This window comes from Podarcis pityusensis (assembly GCF_964106645.2).
Source record: "Podarcis pityusensis genome assembly, chromosome: 8".
Lineage (NCBI taxonomy): Eukaryota > Metazoa > Chordata > Lepidosauria > Squamata > Lacertidae > Podarcis > Podarcis pityusensis.
This window is the reverse complement of record NC_138033.1, coordinates 73,113,918-73,133,619: the sequence shown is the minus strand read 5'-3', so window position 1 is coordinate 73,133,619 and position 19,702 is coordinate 73,113,918. Positions and strand designations below refer to the sequence as shown.

At 44.8% G+C, this 19,702-nt stretch overlaps 1 protein-coding gene and 1 long non-coding RNA gene across 3 annotated transcripts in view; one reads left to right on the top strand and one right to left on the bottom strand.

Annotated features, from left to right (window-relative positions):
- Positions 1-1,647, bottom strand: part of PERM1 (PPARGC1 and ESRR induced regulator, muscle 1) — a 69,438-nt gene extending 67,791 nt beyond the window's left edge. Inside the window, exon 1 of the mRNA XM_081016113.1 lies at positions 1,544-1,647. The gene's annotated coding sequence lies outside the window, so the exon portion shown is untranslated. The remainder of the gene's footprint in view (positions 1-1,543) is intronic.
- Positions 1,648-2,289: 642 nt separating this feature from the next.
- Positions 2,290-19,702, top strand: part of LOC308482837 — a 107,480-nt gene continuing 90,067 nt past the window's right edge. For both annotated transcript variants that reach the window (XR_013989446.1, XR_013989447.1), the window contains exons 1-2: positions 2,290-2,372; positions 5,266-5,438. This is a non-coding gene — a long non-coding RNA (uncharacterized lncRNA). The remainder of the gene's footprint in view (positions 2,373-5,265; positions 5,439-19,702) is intronic.

Genomic DNA, 19,702 nt, shown 5'->3' with positions numbered 1-19,702 from the left:
TTTCCTCCAAGGCTACACACCTTTTGGAAATCTAGCCCATTTCTCAAAGTTCCAAAAGAAATTATGCGATGTTTTTAGCCTCAGGAAATGCTATTCTCCTTACCCTTAGAACCTTCCCTGATATCTACGAATGCAGTGTAGAAAGTGGTTTCAAAAATGACCTGGGTGCTTATTTTGATTTTTTCTATCATCTGTGGCAAGTACCACAACTCTGTCCTTATGACCTTTGGTGCCATGCACATGTTACTTTTAAAGCACATCCTCTGCCCTCAAAGAAACTTGAGAACCGTAGGTTGTTAAAGACACTGGGAGTTATAGCTCTGTGAGTGGGCAAACTACAATTCCCAGGTTTCTATTTTGTTTGTGCAGAGGTGGGGATTTACTATGCAGCCAAAGGGGTTGTAACCAATGATAGAGCTACTCAGAGTAGATCCACTGAAGTTAAGAGACAGGACTTAACATAGGCCCATTAATTTCAACGATTCTATTCTGGATAGACCTTAATTGGACTTGGCTCACACATTACAGCAAGGCAAACTGTGGATTAGCATGAATAAACAAATATGTGCTCCTGTGTGGAATTGAGGCATTTGCGAGAGTTTTAAAATGGCTGCTAATATGTTTATCCCAATCTGACCATTTTTGTTCTAGCAAGCTATTTCCTTTCCTTTCTTTGTGGCAGATTTTGTGTGAGAAATATAAGGTTGAATCCGACAAAGGGTATGTTTATATCAGTGGTTTAAAACCCAGCAAGGTCATTCCCCCTGCTGCATTGCAAGCTGCATTTGCTTGGTGTTGTTCACATCAGAGAGGGCGGTAGGGATGTCTTTACCTGATACACATGACCTTTTCTGTTTCCCCTCCCCTGCAACCCCCTGGAATTTGTATTCATAAAGTCAGTGGTCTTGAATGCACACACCATTCTTAACTATTAAGTGAATGCAGCTTAAGTTTTCTAGTGGGATTGAAGCTGGTTTGAGGGGGAAAACCCTGCATCAAATAGCAGTATTTGTCACAAAATGACAGGGTCAACATGGATTGTAGCTAACATGTGTACACAGCTTCAAAAACTAGCAGTGGGAGAACACTGGTTGTGGAGTAAGTGATAAGTGGAATTTACCTTAAGTCGTACTGAGAGTAGAACCAATGTGATCAATGGGTTTAAGTTAGTCACGGTTGATGTTTAAGCCTACTTATTTCAGTAGGTCCATTCTGAGTATGACTGAACTCACATTCAGCACATAGTACTGTGAATTACAGGATCGGATCCACAACTACCCTAAGGCTGCGTTGCAACTGCAGAGCCAGTGTGGCACAGTCAAGAGTGTTGGGCTTGGGAGACCAGGGTTCAAATCCTCCCACAGCCATGAAACTCACTGGGTGACCTTGGGCCAGTCACAGTCCCTTGGCCTAACCTACCTCACAGGGTTGTTGTGAGGATAAAATGGGGGAGGAAGAGAACCACACACGATACCTTGAGCTACATGGAGGAAAGGCGGGATGCAAATGTAACAAAGAAAGAATAACCCTATAACCAATTTACCTGGGAACAAGTCCTGCTGAGCTCAACGGGACTGACTTCTGAGTAGACACAGAGTAGACACTGTGAAAGCTGAAGAGGCTGTTGGCCTACACATGTTTTTCACAGTGATCCCTCTTGACCCACGTTGACCCGTTTCCTCGTTTCTCCTCAGGGTTTTCCAACTTGCACAGGCCTCAAACACCAGCGTCTGTTTCCCTGCTGTTTTCCACGCACAGATTAAATAAATGGATGGTCTTAAACGGCTGCCCTTTCCACACTGTGTCACCGACCCTTTCTGAAAGCCATTTAACCAAGCGGCTCCACGGCGGCTTCCGCGCTTCGGCCGTGTCAGAGGAGTTCAAACGCTGCGGACGAATCGTCAGCGCAACCATAGGACAAGAGAGGGCATTTTCGACCAGGCCCGGACAATACAAGCTCTGACAAGGATGGTGCTGGGGAGGAGTGCGCAGCTGAGGTATCAGGGCTCATTTGCCGGAGAGTCGCTCAGCACCGTCAAGACCACCCCACGGCATGCCCACGGCCGTTCTGGCAACGCAGAAGCTCCCCCTTCCAGAGGAGAAAGTCACTTTGGGAAAGAGATGACAGCCTCGCTGCCACACATGGCGTTTCGTCTCTTGGCGACCTCTCTCGTCAGCTCAGCTCAGCTTAAATGCATGCTGGGTTTCTGGGGTGTGTGCGTACGCGCACATGTATCTTAAAATGCGCAATTTGCTCACTCTGGGTTCTGAACTCTGCCGAATTGCACTCTTTCCCTCACCGAATCTTGCTATACGAATGGGAAAGAAGAGGCGCCTCTGTTTTCCTGAGGAACGGAGTAGCATAATGGCAGGTTAGGAATGATGCCTGGTTCGAATTTTACCTCAGTCGCAAATTTTTTACTTCAGATTTTACTTCCAGTCTAGGTGGTCTCTCTCTCTGTGCCTTGATTATAGTTAACAGCACTGGCTTAATTTGCAGGCTCCTCACAAGGGTTCTTGAGGTAATTTGTGGGCGCGTACATTTGAAAATGCTCAATTTGCTCGCTCTAGGTTCCGAACATTGCTGAATCACACGCTTCCCCTCAGCAAAATTGGAAAGAAGAGGCTTCGATGCTTTTCTGAGGAACGGAATAGCATAATGGCAGGTTGGAAATTCTGCCTGGTTCAAGTTTTACCTCTGTCACAAATTTTACCTCAGATTTGGCCTCAGCCTAGACAACCTCTCTCTGCCTTGATTATAGTAACAGCAGTGATGTGGCCTACAGGGTTGTTGTGGTAATCAGTCCCCAAACATTCTGTAACATAGGTTGGGTGCGTGCTATACATTTAAAGCACATTTCACCTTCCCCAAATCATTCTGGGAACTGATGCTTGTTAATGGTACTGGGAATTGTAGCTCTGTGTTATGGGGGTGTTATTGGTTTCTTTCTGTTTTTGTTCTTGTTTCTATTATGTACCGGTATTTTGTGTTCTCATTTTGTATTTTTATGTTGTGAACTGCCCAGATGAAGGGCAGTACAACAACAACAACAACAAAAATAAAATAATAGTAATAATAGTAAAAAATAAAATGGATGACACTACTTGAATGATCAACAATAATAATTTGAGCATTCAGAACACTATACGTGTTACATATCCATTCATCCAGTTGTGCTCTCTGAGGCCTTTTTCTTCTGTCAGGGCCTTTGAGTCTGAAAACTACTTTGAGACAGGCAGATGTTCAACAGGTGAAGCAGCCTCAGCACTTAACACCATCCTGCTTGAAAGGGCTGCATCTATTGAACTGTCACACAACCATTAAAGGCACAGGAGCTAAGCCATAAAACACACCCAAATAGAAGATGCTGAATTAATTTATAGAATTTAATTCTTCGCAAATTGTATCCCCCACCCTCCGGGTTAAATTTTCATTCTCTCCAAGTGCTACATTTTGAAAGGAACTCTACCCCACCCTCCCTACCCCACCTCCATTCTCCAGGGGTATCTGTTAGTGAGCTTAACAGTTTCAAGATCTGGCAGATTAAAACAAGGAAATCCCAGGATGAAATTTGATACAAACAGTCTTTTGTTTCAGATGTTAAAAGAAAGAGGGCTCCCCCTCTCCCTGTTCTGCCATGGGAAAGGGCCCTGCCAGCATGTCCCTGGAAGTCATAGCTCATCTTGTTTGACAGGAGTTGAACGACCTAGCGAAATTCAAGCAGGAAACGTTGAAGAAATATTTGCAGCTTCTTAAGGAGGCAGGCCTGTGCACAGTTAGGCCGGCTGAAAGTGCATTGATTTCAATGGACTTAAATGTGCTTAACTTTGCACAGGATCGAGCTGTTTTGGCTTGTTAGGAATTCACCATGGCAGGAACAGGGAGAGGTCAGTGTCAAATCCTGCCTGCTGCCCCGCTACATTTGCAGAGAAGGTGGTCGTCAAAGTATCAAAGCTTGAGCTGCAGAGCCAGCATTTTTGTAAGACTAAAAGCTGGAAGACCCACACCTTATTATTTCCAAGCTCAAACCACCACGACAAATTAAGGGGCCCTGCAGGCGGGTGCTTTCCTTCCTGTGCGTGTACGCTATTTATTGTTTTATTTACTTAATGGAATTTGTATATTGCTTAATCATTAAAAATGCCTCTAAGCGGTTTACATGGGATAAAATATGCATTAAATTTATCCATAAAGGTCTGCGGTAAAAAAAAGTTAAATCTAAAAAACACACTTTAGAAATAAAATCAGCAGTTAAAAAACACACATAATAAAATAAAAGTACATACAGTGGTACATCGGGTTAAGAACTTAATTCGTTCCGGAGGTCCGTTCTTAACCTGAAACTGTTCTTAACCTGAGGTACCACTTTAGCTAATGGGGCCTCCTGCTGCCCCTATGCCACTGCCGCACGATTTCTGTTCTCATCATGTTCTCAACCCAAGGTACTATTTCTGGGTTAGTGGAGTCTGTAACCTGAAGCGTCTGTAACCTGAGGTACCACTGTACATATCTGGGTAGGCTTGCCTAAATGAAAAAAACCACAACTCATTCGGTGACCATGGGCCAGTCATTGCCTCTTAACCTAACATACCTCACAGGGTTGTTGTGGGGTGAGGATTAAACAAGGAGGGAAAGAGCTTCTTGGAGAGAGAAAGGTCAGATATAAATGCAATAAAATCAATAAAAATATGCTTATCAAATCGGGTCTCTCCTCCAAACATTCACTGAAAAAAGTTTATCTTAACCAGAAGTCTAACCTTATAAAGAGATGGGGCCAGATGTACCGGTACCTTAATAAGAAGGAAGTTTCACATCTGTGGAGCCACTACTGTATTTCATCCTGTGTGGGTACCCCCAAGAGGGACCCACCTGCTGATTTTAAAGTATGGGCAGGACAATGTGGAAGAAGGTGGTCTTCCATATGTGCAAACTATCTCTTCCCCACTTTTTTGTTTTGTTTTAAAAAATCATCTTCTGACATCTTCCCCAGAATGCTCTTAATACTACTTTGACATTGATGACGTCCCCTACAAAGAATCCTGGAACTGTAGCTCGTTCAGGTTGCTGGGAATTGTAGCACTGTGATGAAGAAAAAGCTCCCATGATCCTTTGGGGGAAAGATGTGGCTTTTAAAGTGGTACCGTATAAGAATACTTTAAATGTACGGCATGGTTGTGACCCGTTGGAGGGTATGCCCTGAGAACTGAAAATAAAGTAATAGGAATAACCTCTCCCTGTTGCAATTTTCTTCTTCTCTCCCACAGAAAGCCTTTTCAAACCAAAGCAGCTGCTGCAGCAGCAATTCTTCCAATAAGTGAACTCACTGTCGCTTCAAAGAGGAAAGGTTTGGGGAGGGTTCCCCCACCACACCACTTTTTGCTTCATCTCTTCATCCCAAGCAGTATGACATGGTACAAATCGCTTCTGGGAAGACAAGGTAAGAAGTTATTCTGAGAGGGTGGGTCATGAATGAGGCACCAAGATCCAGAGGGGTGTGCTGGATTCACCCCAGATAAATGCTTCAGTTCTGATTTTATTTTATTACTAGTCTTGCATTGTTGATGTTTAGATTGTCTCATGATTTTGTGATGGCATGTCTCCAGACTGACACTGTTTCTTTACAAGGGATTAAAACACATACTGGAACTTCGTTGTTTAACGTGCCACCCAAGCACAAGAAATCGAAATAAATAAATAAAGCAAGCAAGCAAGCTGTTTGCAGCTTGGAAAGTGACCGGAAAATGCATTGGAATTTTGGGGTGAATGAATGACTAATAGGAAGACCTATAAACACACTGCAAGAAAATTGGAATGAATGCTCATTGCTGTATAACTTCCCCGTATGCAAATCAAAACGCATGCTCAATAAAGACTGGATATAGTCTAAACCTCCACGTAAGCTTTATGCCAGCAAATCAGGGATGAATGCTTAATGAGCAGGGTGTGTAGCTGGTGTGGTGGTCAGAGCATTGGACCAGGATTAGAGGAATGGTAGAGGATTTCCCCTTCAAGTAACAATTCTTCAACTTTGCTCCCAACTGCCCGCCCACCCACTATATGCTGCAGAATCCGCTTTCCCTTCTGATCCACTTGCCTGAGCCACGTGGATCAGCATGGTTCATTATACTGCTGGCCTTGACTCTTATTGCAGAAACCTTAATAAATGTGCAAGGAGCCCTACAGTACATGTTTGAAAACAGAGACCATCTTAGTCCAGGTGAGATTATTGGTCCACCTAGCTCAGTGTTGTCTGCTCATGCTGGCAGCTCTTCTCAAGGGCCTGCTACCTGGTCCTTTATTTAACTGTAAATGTCAGGGATCGAACCTGGGATTTTTGCATGCCGAGAGACATGGGGAGCTTTCTTATCAGACCCTTGGCTCATCTGTCTACACTGACTGGCAGCAGTTTTCCACAGCTTCAGGCAGGGGACATTCCTAGCTCTACCTGGAGTTGCTGGGAATTAAAACTGATACCTTATGGATGCAAAGCAGCTGCTGCATCACTGAACTATGGCCCTTGCCTTAAGATGCAGAAACATAGGATGCTACTTTATAGCAAGTCAGACCAGTAGCTCAGTTTGTCTACCTGGGACTTTCTGCATGCAAAGCAGATGTTCTACCACTGAGCTGCGGCCCTTCCTGCAAGCATGTGATCTACTATTAAACTATTGCTCAGGGTACTTTGGGCAAGGATACGTTGGGTTTCTGTGGTGCCACTGCAACTGAAAAGCACTGCAATAGCCATTGTTTCTGCCACCTCTGATATATTGCTTTTCTCCCTTGGTGGTGCAGTGGCAAAGGAATTAAGCTGTTCTGTTGTTCCCTGCCCACTCCCACCCACGGCCACTGGCAAGCACCAGTCAACTCAACAGGCAATAACCCAATGCACCCTCCATTCGGATCTGCTGAAAAAACGACAACTGTATTAAACTTGGCATCCTTTTACGGATATGGTTCCCATTCCTTGGCTCCTGTCCCCTTTCACAACAAACGCCCCAAAGCAGCTTTCGACATTCTGTCCAAATGGCTGATGATGCTAAGTGGAGAGGAGAAGAGAGGAAATGGAGAGGAGGTTTAGAGGAAGGGAGGAGGGAACAGACAAAAAAAAAAAAAATCAGGGTTTGGAAGACGACTCAAGGGCAGCCAGCGATGGGCATGAGAAGGCCTGTCAGCGCCGATCCTCTCCGGGAAGAGCAAACGGAAGTTGACATCACATTATCATGTTTAATGTATTCGAATTAAGGAGGTCCTTGACAGATCTGTTTCTAATGCGTGTGGGCAGGAATAGAGAGTGGGGTTACCCAATTCATAGAGATATAGGGCTGTCACCAATGCTAGTCCTACTCAGTGTAGACCCATTGATGTTAATTGTCCCAAGTTAAGCCTAACCCTGGGCATTACTTTCAGTGGGTCTACTCTGAGAAGAACGGACGTTGGCAACATGTTTGACAGTGGAACGGAGGTCCTCGCAAAGTGGAGGTTTTTGAACAGAGGTTGGATGGCCATCTGTTGGGGGTGCTTCAGTTGAGATTCCTGCATTGCAGGGGGTTGGACTAGATGACCCTTGGGGTCCCTTCCAACCCCAAATTCCAGCTTCTGGGTTCTGATTCCCAGTTTACTGTGGTTTGTACCCAACATTTCAGTGGACTGACTCTGAGCAGGAATAATGTTGGGGGGAAAGCCCCTTATTTACTTTGATTTTTAGGATGAGCAATAACGAAAATTTCCCAGGATGGCTTACACTAAACGTTAAAGCCATCAATAAAACAATAAAATCACAAGATCTAACAGCATAAAGCTAGCAACAAGGTAAAATCAGTATTGCACACTCACACAACAGCGCTGGCAGTTTCATAGATGTGAAATTGTTGTTGGCTTGCAGCTGGGGCAGATGAAGGCATCCAGTTGTGCTGCTTCAGATGCACCATGGCGTTTCTTCTCTCTGTGCTCCTCCCAGCAGACATTCCTCCTCTGTCTCCAGGCACTGTGGTCATCTGCAAGACATCCCCACATGGTGGGGTTGATGTTGCCAGCCTTTATGTCTTGCTTGCAGACATCTTTGTAACGCAGAGTTGGTCTGCCAACAGGCCTGGTGCCTGAAAACTTCAGTAAATATATGTACCATAATCACTAACCTGTGTGTGTGTGTGTGTGTGGTGCCAAACTGGGTCTTTGCCCTGGGTGAAATAAAGCCTCGTTTCACCCCTGCTGTCTGGGGAGAGCATTCCATTGTGACTACTGAAAAGACCCCTTTCCCTTGCAGACACCCATGGAGAATATATTCTGTATTACAAAAATAATTTTGCATGGAGCTTCTTTAGGGGTTATACAGTTAACTTGTTGAACCTCTTATGTGCAAGGATCAGTTTGGAAGGTGATAGAATAATTGAGGATGGGATTGACGCTCTGCAGACCCCTTAACGTCCTTGAACTTGTGGATTGGGAGTCAGGTAGCTTCAAGCTATAGCTGCCTAATGACCTGTTTAAGAGGAACTGCCAGAATGTCCTTAGTTGATAGGGAGTGTTTTAAGGGGTGTGCTGTGACACCACCCAGGACACATCATTTGGCAGGAGCACCTGAGCAAGGGCCTTGGGTCTCAAGTTATGGCTATGTATATGTGGAAGGAGGAAATTATATTATGTGTTTGTGGGTATGTATCCCAACCAGTCCCACATCCTGTTCTTGTAGTGGCCAACCACTTGTGCAACTCTCCCTGCTTGTGATTCCCAGTTACAGCCTCTTGACAGTGAAGTTGGAACATATCCATTTATGCATAGTAGCCAGGAATTCATCAAATCCTCCTTTAAAGCCATCCAAAGAGAGTATGATGAGTAAAAACATAAGAAAAGCTATCCTGGATCAGGCCAGTCTAGTCTCAAGCAAGGGACGCGGGTGGTGATGTGGTCTAAACCACGGAACCTCTTGGGTTTGCTGATCAGAAGGTCAGTGGTTCAAATCCCCGCAATGGGGTGAGCTCCTGTTGTTTTGTTCGAGCTCCTGCCAACCTATCAGTTCAAAAGTATGCCAGTGCAAGTAGATAAATAGGTACCGCTGCAGAAGGAAGGTAAACGGTGTTTCCGTGCGCTCTGGCTTCTGTCACGGTGTCCCGTTGCACCAGAAGCAGTTTAGTCATGCTGGCCACATGATCCAGAAAGCTGTCTGTGGACAAACACCAGCTCCTTCGGCCTGAAAGCAAGATGAGTGGCGCAACTCCATAATTGCCTTTGACTGGACTTAACTGTCCAGGGGTCCTTTACCTTTTACCTTACCTAGTCTCAAACAGGACCCAAGCAGAAGGCTACTCTCTCCTCCTGTGGTTTCCAGCAACTGGTATTCAGAAGCATGACAGAGGCAGAGCATAGCTATTGTGACTAGTAGTCATCAATAGCCCTCTCCTCCATGAATTTGCCTAATATTTTAAAGCCATCCAAGTTGGCTGCCATCACTGCCTCCCATGGCAGCAAGTTCTGTAATTTAACTACAGGCGATGACCGATTAACATGCATCTGAAAGACAAAGCATTGAACCCAAAGCGTAGAAATGATCCCAAAGTCACAAAATATGTCACTAAAAGGGCGGTACAGGCCAAGGCAGGCTTATATGCACTCCAACGATGCACGTAGGGGCCAGGAGTGGAACGCCCACACAAAATGGTCATCAGCTGTATGCGTTGCATGAAGAAGGACTTTCTTTTATCTGTCGGGAACCTTCCAACATTCAGCTTCATTGGAAGCCCCTGAGTTCTAGTGTTATGAGAGAGGGAAGAAAAAACTTTTCTCTATGCACTGTCTCCACGCCACGCATAATTTTTAAAAAAACTGCTATCATGTCACTTTTACTATTATTAAACTTATAAATTGCCTTCTATACAATCGCTCCAAGGTGATGTACAATAAAAACAGCAAAGAAAACAGTTAAGGGCACACACAAAACAGCAGCCGTATTTAAAAGCAAAACAAAAACAAGACAAAGTGTACATCTGTGACATAGAGACCTATTCATCTGGATGCAAAAGCCCGTCAGAACAAAAAAAATGTCTTCGATTGTTTCCATAAAGTGCAAATATTGGGCATCTGTTATATCTTAGCAGGAATGCTATCCTACAGAACAGGCACAGACAAACTAAAAGCCCTGGTCTCAAGTTACTTCAAATCGGGCTTCTGAGATCTTTGGAACTTGCAGGAGAAAATTTCCCACAGACTACAGCGCATAAGGGATAAAGTTGTGTATTCTGTCAGTATGCCATACAAAGGTAGAATGAGGTACTGGGTAAACAACTAATCAAGGTTGTGTTTGTGTAAGCACGTGCAGACATGTTTCCAGTCCTTAAGGTTTCAGGGATAGAATTGCACTACAGACTTTCAGGAGTAGAGGAGGCTGTCAGTGAGTGAACGTATGAAAATACAAGTGTGCTTTATAAAAACTAATAGTATTTCTCCATGTTAACTGTCTGTTGTCTACTTCAGGGGTGGAGAAACCTTTTGAGCCTGAAGGACACATGCCCTCTTGGGCAACCTCCTGGGGTTACATACTGGCGGTGGGCAGAGCCAGATGTAAAAGTGGGCAGAGCAATGGATGTTACTCTTGCCTGTATATAGCAGATTACATTCCAACCATGCAAAATTCAGGGGTTTCCAAAACACACACACACAGCTTACATTTCTCCATCTTCCTTCCAAGCAAGATGCATTTCACAGTTCGAGGACCTATTTCAGGCAGGCAAAACCACTCAAAGAGGATGTGGCTTGTGGAAGTGGGGTGCAGTCTGAGAAGAGTCCTGAGAGTCAAACAGAGATGCCTGGAGGGCCGCATTTGGAAATACCTCTGCAGTTATCCTTCCCTGATGTGTACTCTGACTGGCAGCAGCTCCCCAGGGTGTCAGGCAGAGGTATTTCCTCATCACCTGCTTTCTGATCCTTTTAAAATAGGGATGGCAGGGATCGAACCAGTGACTTATCTACACACAAAGCAGGTGCTTTTATTACTCATCTCCACATTGATTAGAGCAAGTGCAGTAGGCGCAACAATGCAAATTCTTATTTGCATATTGTGCACAGGTTGTGGAATTGTGCTTCACCTGGTGCAAAAATTAGGTGATCTTGCTGCAGAACCTGCAGCGGCAAACTAAAAGCCGAGCACATTTATATAGCTAAAGAAAGCACAGAGCATGAGTTTTCATCTATGCCGGGTCAAAGTTCACCGCAGTGGCACTGTTCATACAGGTAAAGCTGGTAGAACAGATCTCTTTAAGCCATCTTCTCAAACCTGCACCGTTTGCCTGAAGTACCTCACATCACCTTACCTCTCACATCCTAAGGCTAAAGGCTGCAGGGGCCAGAATTACAAGCAGAGGGGATGGGGAGGACCTTCTAAGTGGGGAGGACAGCTTTGAAAAACCTCTGAGCTGTTAGCTTGCATGGAGCAACCTCTGCAGTTTAGTCTTCATTTGAGTGGAAGGTATATCTTAAGAAAAAGAATTAATTGCTGCTAGAGCTTTCATTGTGCAATTGCACAACAAAACTCTTTAGGTTCCTTCTAACTCTACAGTTGTATAATTGTACAATACACAGCAAAATTGTGCTTTGTTAAATAGAAGTGCCTGCATGGTAAATTTCCAAAATATTGCAGGGAGATCTAACCACGGTGCCACATCTACTTTGGCTAACGTAGTCATGTAGCCTACTTTAACAGAGGACAGGGGGCTTTTTAAAATGATGCTCCAAGGGGTTAACAGGGCCTTGAAGTTGCCCACAACTTCAAGCATCTAGCATCTAGCTTCAAGCATCTAGCTTCAAGCATCTAGCATCTAGCTAGTTGTCTGAGCTGTCTGAGCATGAAGTACAGAGACCACCTGGTTAGTCTTCCCCACTGTGGTGAAATACAAAGCTCAGTGGGAGAACACACGCTTTGAACAGGAGTGGGAAACTTGCAGTGCTATCCAGATGTTTATTAGACTACAGCTCCCATCAGCAGTAGCCAGTGAGATCAGTGGTCAGGGATAGTGGGAGTTGTAGTTCAGCAGCATATGGAAGGCCACAGCTTCTGCATTCCCAGACTAAAGGCTTCTGGGACCTAGAAGTGCCATCCAGAAAGGAGGCTCATGCTGTATCTCTGCATGAGTGGGTGTTCTGCCTGATATTAAGACTGATTTAAAGGGGGACGGGGAAATGGGGCAGCTTCCTGTGTTACTGTTTAAATGATAGCAATTATTTCTAAATTTGTTTCTATACATATAAATTAGCATATGCAGATTTGTGCCCTCTTTTGTATTTTTGCCTTTCTTTTTTGGGTGGTTTAAGTGACCACCCTAAAGACTAGCTCTCCAAGGGCACAGCTGGGAAAAGTCCCTGCTGTGTTAGGCTAAAAGGACAAATGATGTGACTCAGTAAAAGGCAACTCCAAGTAAGGTTTAAGGAGTGTTATACTATGTTTAGGCCCTCAGTCCCATCCTTCAGAGATATTGGATGGCATTAAGTTTTACCCATAATAGAACATGACTAGGTTTAGGTCCCTTAATTTCAGTGTACCTACACTGAGAAAAACTTAGCCGAAAACAACCAAAGGATTATTCTTTTGTTCTTAAAAAGGAGGATCAGTCAGAGAAATTCATAGAGGATAAGGCTATCAATGTCTTCTAGCTATGATGTCTACGTTCCACCTGCCTCTGCTGTCAGAGGCAGTATGCCTCCCAATGCCAGTCGCTGATCATTGCAAGTAGGAAGAGAGATATTGTGCTCTAGTTCTGCTTAAAGGTTTCCTATTGTGGCATCTGGCTGGCCACTGTCAGAACAGGATGCTGGACCAGAAGGGCCATTGGCCCAATCCAGTAAGGCTCATCTTACATTCTTAATAAAAACAGCCTGGTTTATAACGCAAATTCCTGCCCCACTACTACCCCAAACCAAACAAACCCATCAAACCCAAAATTGGCCCAGTAGCCTGTCCACATGCACGAAGTTATGCAGGCCCTTTTATTCCACCTTCCTTACTTCATTATGTCCCTACCACAAACCCTCTGGCTTACCTCCCTCCCTCTCTTCTCCACCCCCCCCTGACGCAGCAAGTTGGGAGAGGTTATGGCGGCCTGCCGGCAGCGCGCAGCTGTTGTAATGACACGAACAACCCACCGCAGGCGAGTTTCCAGTGAGGCAAGCGGCATGCGTGCGGGCTGGGCGGGCTGACACTTTTCCCATGCATTGTGCCCTGTGTCACCGAGGAGGTGGGCCCCTCCCAGTCTGACAGCCCAAACCGGATACCTTCAGTGACTGAAATAATAGGCCTGGTGGTGGGAAAAAGGAGGCCGAGAAACCTCGAGGGAGGAATTAAGTGATGAATAACTTTCCCCCACAGCTACGTTCCAGAAACATGCCTGAGCCTGCAGCCGGCCTGCCAGTTGACTGCCCTTCCTCCTCCTCCTCCCTCAACACCCTCCGCTGCCCTTGTGGGAGAAAAACCCTGTCTGGATTCCATCAGTGAAATAATTGGGATGGTTTAGGGAGGAAACAAAGCAGCAACTCAGGGCCTCCCGCAGGCTCGCAGGAGTGCCAAGCCCCTGGAAAGCTCACAGGCACAAGGGCGTAAGAGGAGCCCTGCAGCTGGACCAGGCCAAAGGCCCATCTAGTCCAGCCTCCGGTTCTCACAGGGGCCAGCCAGGTGCCCCAATGGGAAGCCCACAAGCAAGGACCCAAGTGCAAGAGCAGGTTTCCCCCACTTGTGAATGCCAGCAACTGGTATTCAGAGGCACACTGCCTCTGACAGCGGAGGTAGAACGTAGCCATTGTGGTTAGGAGCCACTGATAGCACCTTACCCTCGGTGAATCTGTCTAATCCTCTTTTAAAGCCATCCAAAGTTGGCGCTGCCACTGCCTCTGGGAGAGCAAATTTCATGTGCTGTGTGAAGAAGTCATTCCTTTCTTGTCTGCCCTGGAATATTCCAACACCAAGTTTCATTTGAGGATCCCCAAGTTCCAGTGTTAGATGACAGAGGGAGAAAACCTTTTTTCTCTCTGTCCGTTTTCTCCACACCGTGCACCTCTATCATGTGTCCTTATGCAGGGCGTGAGGGCAACATCCCTTCCCCCTATTGCCTGAAACTGCTTTAAAGACTCAGAGGCTATACTGCCCTGGAACATGGGTGTTCCATTTAGCTGTGCTGTATCTCATAGCTGTTGGATTTGTCTAACCAAGTTCAAGGGGCCTTTGTGCAATGGTAGAGCACCTGCTTTGCATCACACCAGTCCCAGGTGCGGTCCCTGCTAACTCCAGTATAAGCAGGCAATGGAGAAGAGCTTCTCTTGGAACCCTGGAGAGCTATTGCCAGAGTACACAACTCAGGAATACTCCACTACGTAGAAAAATAGCCTTGCTTAGTCAAAGGCAGTTTGTCTTTGTTTTTTGAGTAGTCTAAGCTTGTGGCTGCCGCCGCTGCCACCACCACATGTTGTGGCCGTGAATTCTGTAGGTTTAATTACACAATTCTGATTTCGCACTTCTCCAATTTTTATGATACTGTTTTCAGCTCAACAAAGCATAAGCCATTGTGTATTTTAGGATAGAAATATGATTAGAAATGTGTGTCAGGATAAAAAAGGACACATTTTGATTTGTATTTAAATATGAATTTTCATTATATCTATCTATATCGATCTATCTAATATTAATTTGAAAAGTTGTAAGTGAATGCCTAAGTGACACCAATTCATCCTTTCTCAATCCTTAACAAACAAGTCACTCCTGAGCTTAGTCCATGGCTATGTATGCAATTTTCATCCACACACATACACACACACACACATACACACACACACTATATATATATATATATATATATATATATATATATATATATGCAATGTTCACTGATATAATGCATTTTTGTATGCTATTTTCACTAATATATGCATTTTGTATACACACATTTCCCTAGTATATGCACCTTCGTGTGCATTACTTGCCTGGAGAACTGCACTGCAAAATCCAGAGAAGTGCAAATTTCAAAGGATGGCTGTATTTTGGTTCCTATCTTGTTTTACAAAGTGCAGTTATGGTGGTTTGCCTTTAAATGAGAACTAAATCAAATTTCTTCCCGATCCCTACAACAGAGAAGCAAACAGAAGTGTAGTTTCTTGCTATTGGTGTTTTAAACTGAGGATGGTTCACCCCAGAGGTCAAGCCTTAGCAGATGACGTGGGCTTCCCTGAAACCTAGATGGACAGCTGTCTCCAAGAGGCATATCCTGCTCAGGAGACGTTGACTCTCTCTTGCACGCTCTCGCTCTCTCTCACCTTGGCTTTTTGATCGTAAATGCTTTTAAAAGCTTTCTGGCTTCTAAGGTTTCTGAGGTTTCCTGTATGAAACCTCAGAGGGTTTCGCTGGAGAGGCGAGCCATGCTGTGCTCTCAGAGAATCGATTTCCTTTAGCAGCTTAACTTCTCGTTAAGAGGAAGGAGCAGCCTCACGTTTAAGATAGGCACAAAAGGAGAGAATGAGAAAGAGCACACAAGCCAGGGTGGGGGTGGAGAGAGGAAGACGCAAGCTGAGGTGATGCCACAAAAAATGTCCAGGGTGGGCAGATACTGGAGATTATATTGTACTCGGCACTGCTTGGGAATTCTAAGGAAAACAACAACAGCAGTGCCGTTTGGAAAGGTTCAGTCTGCATCTTGATTCAAAACGGCATCCAATCATAGACAAAAAAACCCTGCTCCTTGATATCAGGAACCATCACACAAAATCTGGTTGTGATATTTTAAGAGGTGTCCAAATGCAAAGAAGTGGCAAAGTATATTTCCAGGTGGGCGAGTTGTGTCCGACATTTTAAGAGAACTGAAAGAAAAATATAGTGTATGTTAATGACAGAGAGTCCATCAATGGGCTGGGGTGGGGGACAAGTGGAGGGGCGAAACTCCTTGTATGGGGGGGGCATTTGCTCTCCTGCCAACTCCCCCTGGTGCCACCCACACATGCATTGCTTTCTTATTTTGAGAGACAAAAGCCGTGACCTAGTCTGAATGAGCATCACCGGCCCTGGAGCACCATGGTGTGGACTTTCACAATCTGCCTTCCCTCCCTCTGCTCATTCCCGCCAGGATGGCAAGCCATTCAGTAACTGCTTATTAACACAGTCTGGAAACAACCTGACCTTTTGGCAAAGAGTAAATCAACCAACTCATTACTCCCTCCCAGGTGTATTATATTTATGTATTGCATGTGCCTATGCATGGATGTGTTTGTGTATGCAATGCTACACAAGGTCAGTCCACTGCAGAAAAGAGATACATCGCTAGTTCTCTTTGGCTGCTTTCTTGTCATTCCACCCTCCAGTTTGCTTCATCCTGTTAAAATAGCTGACAACAGCTATTAATGTAACCCCAGATGCCCAGATGGGTAGTAGCAAAGTGGGTTGAAAGCGAAGCTTCGTTGTTGAGGAACACTGTGTTTCAGTCCCAGTGCTATAGATTCTCATTTGGAGAGAGACCCTTCTGAGTAGGCAAAGTGGTGTCGGGCTTTATTGTACCCTACCTGTGTACCCTACCTGTGGTGGCGACAGTTGTCCACCCTACCATACATGCAATATGCCTACGTTTAGGAAGTGAATTTGCAGGGAGCCTCACTTACAATTCGCAGCTGTTGTTTGTGCACTCTCAGATGCAAATGTCCCTGAATGATACAATATGTGTGTTGGGCGGGGGGGGGGGAGGAATCCATCAGATATGTTGCCGAGGAAGAAGGTAAGCCCCCCACTCCTGAAAGCGTGGTGAATGGGTACGAATTGGGCTGCATATGTGCTAAAGCACGTGCCTTTCCCCCCAAAGTATCCTGGGAATTTATCCCTGCCTGCCTGCAGGCTTACATTCTAAAACACACATCACAAAAGGAAAAGGCGATGAGGAGGAAAGAGGAAACAAGGAAGCTAGTGATCCAGTTCTTGAACTTACACTGTAGTTCTTATAACTTAAAACGAGCTGCTGGAATGGAACGGTTCAGAGAGAGGAGGAGCCAATTCATCATACATTTAAAGCACATGGCTTTCCCCAAAGAACCCTGGGTACTGGGAATTGTAGCTCTGTGAAGGGTAAACTACAGTTCACAGGATTCTTTTGAGGAAAACCATGTGCTTTAAATGTACGGCACATAGGAAGCCTAGGTTTACGAAACTAAACTTGCCTTGTACCCATTTGTTACTGACATAGCAGGTTTCGTAACAAATGAAAACCTGAAGCCAAGGGGGCTTATTTGGTTCTTTTTGTCATTTGCTACAAACCAAATGCAGCCTTCTAAAAGCCATGCTTCCCCTATCTGGTTCCTATTTTTGCTGAATAAATTGTTTCGGACAGACATGGCGTTATCTCCTCGTGATAAATTTTGTCTTCAGTTGAGGCAGCCAGACATATTACACTCCCCAGAAGCATAAACCTTTGAGCCGCCCACTTTCCCACAAGCGCCTGTGATAAATATAACCCCTTGATGCTGCTAATTAGGTTTATGTGTTTGGGTGGGGGAGTGGGCTCAAGCACTTTTTGCTCCATCCCACCCCCGCTGCTCAGGAATCCTTCACCTGTCCTGGTCAATGTATTGTGGTCAAGGAGTCAGCAGCAAACAGATCCGGCAGGATATATGTCAGCTGCTTTTTAGCCTCAGATAACTGCAAGGGGGAAAATCGCAGAGCTGCACACTAACTTACATATTTGTTAAATGAACATGTGTTTCCTGCCTTCTGCTTTTGAACAAACCTCTCTTTGCCTCGAAAGCTTTATTTCTAAAAAAGTATTGTTGCTGCAGCAAACAAAATGAATACCCTGTGTTCTTTCCTTCCGATAAAAAACAGCCAGACCCTCTGATTTGTGCCCACCTCAGAGTTGACCCATTGCAATTGAAGGACCTAAGCTAGTTGTTTTCATTAACTTCAGTAGACCTACTCTTGAGTCGAACTAGCATTGGTGACAGCCCACTGTAGTTACCTTACTAGCTTATCATGAAATTTGCTCACGACCACATTTATTCTTTCTGGGGGGGTGGGGGGCAAGCAAAGAAACCCCAAAATTGTTGAGCTTTTTCCCCCACATCAACGCCAAAAAGAATTCAATTTTTGACTTGCCGAAGATCCAGGACAAAGCACCACATTTCAAAAATTCCCCCCGGACATCAATTCTGCCTTTGAAATCCTAGTAAGGTCTGGGGAAATCCGGACGTCTGGCAGCCCTAGAGTAGCCCCATTGAAATTAACCATCTCCATTAATTTTAGTGGGGCTGCTCTGAGTATGACTAACATTTGAAACAACTCAAACAAACCTATACTGGAAAGTCATACCCTTTGACTAGGAAGCTCATTTATTGAAACCTTGGATGTTTGAAGGAGGCTGACTGTAGTTAGGGTGGGGGGGGGGAAGCATAATGTTAATATTATTATTGCAGCACTGAAGTTGTTACTCACATTTACCCTTGTACTGGCAAAGTCCTTGATATTTGCAGGTATGTTCTTTAAAATTACTAGTGAGGCCCTGAGGAAGGCATTCTGCTTGAAGGTGTCAGTGAGGTGTGGCCCTTTTGACCAGGCTTTGCTCTGTGACCTGTTTTCTGGATTTGGGCTTGCATCCAACCAAGCTGTGATTAGCTGTGGTTCCCTGCATTGCAGGTGGTTGGACTAGATGACCTTTCTGACTCTGCAGTTCTATGATTCAGTGAGTCTATATCCCTGTAGTTTGGGGATGAATGGATGCACATCACAAGTGAGTTCTTACAGTGGCTAATAGACTTATATAATCCTAGAATCGCAGAGGTGCATAGAACCTCCAGCTCCCTGCAATGCAGGAATCATTTGCACAACATGACTCTGAGAATTAGAGTCTCATGTTCTGCCAACTGAGCTATCCCAGGTACTTTGATCCTGTAAGGATAAATACGTACTGTCTGTTACGCATCAGTCTGAGGACCTCACTGCCCTGTGTGCCTTGAGCATATTTCATATACGCCTCAACAGAGGTTCAGTTTAAGATTTGTGTACCAGTATGCACTGAATCTACAATGTGAAGTGAGGGTGGCCTACTCTTATTTCTGAGTATTAATTGTATGCCATTATTTGTCTGGGTTTCCCCACCCCCACCCCAATCTCTGCCTATTTAAATGTTATTTCATCTTTTTCCTTTAAAAGAAATTTGAAAAATTATTATCACTATTATTGCACCAGGAGGAAGGGTAGGGCAGCGCTGGTAGAGCACATGCTTTGAATGCAAAAAGTCCCAAGTTCAATCCTGGGGCTTCCTAGTGAAGATTGAGAAAGACATTGGTTGCATGTCAGTAAGAGATGATACTGAGCCACATGGAACAATGGTCTGACTCAGCAACCAGGCTAGCTGAAGGATCGTTGTGGATAGGGAGGGATATGAAAGGCTATTCAAGCCACTCATTTGCCTCCCACCAATGGCAGCATCTTGGGGACAAGGAGTCACTTGTTTATTTTATAAATTTTATATAACGCTTGAGTGTAAAAACAACAACCCAATATCCTCAGAGTGGTTTGCAAAAAGAATAAAGCAATGAGGTTATCAGTAAAAACTTTTTTTAAAGAAAGGGTATGTGCTGCTGCTCTAAAAGATTGGTTTCTTACAAATGTGGAATGCATAGTATGTAACAGTGCAGTTCCACATATTGCTCCAACTAAGAATCTGTGCATTCAACTAAGTTCGACTCAGAGAAGACCCG